We start from the raw sequence: 1,317 nt of genomic DNA on the forward strand, positions 1-1,317 counted from the left end.
AGCTCCACGAAATCCAAATCCTGCAAAGGAATTTATGACTTTTAAAAGATTCTACGCCGTGAACAGGATTCGAACCTGCGCAGGGAGACCCCATTAGATTTCAAATCCAACGCCTTAACCTCTCGGCCATCACAGCTACGGAGGGCGATCCAGTTTTCATAGTAAAACAACTGAATTCATGAATTATCTAATTTGTTGGAAGAACAAATTGGCAAGACCCAAAGATTTCGCCAAATCCTTTGCAGAGACCCAGATGAACGTTACCATCACAGATTGACAGGCTTTCACCGCAAACTAGATTCTGACACAGCTGAAGTTGTGGGAATGATTCTTCGTCGAATTATAGAGTCACGGATGTACACCACACGAAGAGAGGATCATTGTCTCACTGCTTACGATCGATTTTGACTCAATTGCTCATCATCTAGTGCCAAAGTCGATATGCTGTTCTGTTTTAATATTCATCGAAATATGGTATTAGAAAAATTGATGCCAACTCCATAAACACTAGCTACATTCTTAAAAAAAAATATCGGAATTAGAAAGAATGCAGAACTAATTTACAGGAATGGATCCAGCAACTCATCCGTAAGTTCTGACATCAGGTCATGAACTTGTGAGCACAAGAGAGGAAGATTAACCGAAGATTTGGAACTTGAAATCGCTTGACGGAATTATTTGCAAATGATTGCGGTTGTTCTAGAGTCATCAAGTCCTTGAACAATACAACACAGAAAGTGGCCCTTCTTTCCAACTTGACCATGGTGGACAGATATCCTAAATTAATAGGTCTCATTTGCCAACATTTGGCCCACATCCCTCTAAACCTTGTTACTCATATATCCATCCAGATGCCATTCAATGTTACAGTTGTACCAGTCTCCACCAATTTCTCTGGCAGCTCATTCTGGACATGTCTGAAAAAGTTGCCCCTGAAATCCCTTTTAAATCCTTACCCACTAATTTTAAACCGATGTTTTCTAAATTTTGACTTCCCCACCAGCCGGAAAACACCGTGACGAGTCAACCTATCCATGTCCCTCATGATCTAATAAACAGCAACGATTTGACTTTATCATATTTGTCAGGAGGGAAATGTGTGGAGATTATTTATCGAAGGTTTGAAGTAGAAAGTCTAATGTACAGATGTTTAGAAATGCATCTTGGAGAAGTTTTTAATAAGTCATTGAAGTCTAGTAGCAGTTGTAGAAGTCTGTTGTGAAAGCTGTAGAAGGATTTCAGGGTACGAGAACGAAGCATTATTTCCAATGTATGGTAATCTCATTGAGAGTTGCAAAATATTTGAAGAGATAAACA

General features: G+C 39.3%; 1 non-coding gene across 1 annotated transcript; it reads right to left on the minus strand.

Annotated features, from left to right (window-relative positions):
* Positions 1-54: 54 nt before the first annotated feature.
* Positions 55-136, minus strand: trnas-uga. Its single transcript has one exon. It is a non-coding gene; the product is annotated as a tRNA-Ser (tRNA).
* Between the last annotated feature and the right edge of the window lie 1,181 nt (positions 137-1,317).

This window comes from Chiloscyllium plagiosum, unplaced genomic scaffold (assembly GCF_004010195.1).
Source record: "Chiloscyllium plagiosum isolate BGI_BamShark_2017 unplaced genomic scaffold, ASM401019v2 scaf_51091, whole genome shotgun sequence".
Classification (NCBI taxonomy): Eukaryota; Metazoa; Chordata; class Chondrichthyes; order Orectolobiformes; family Hemiscylliidae; genus Chiloscyllium; species Chiloscyllium plagiosum.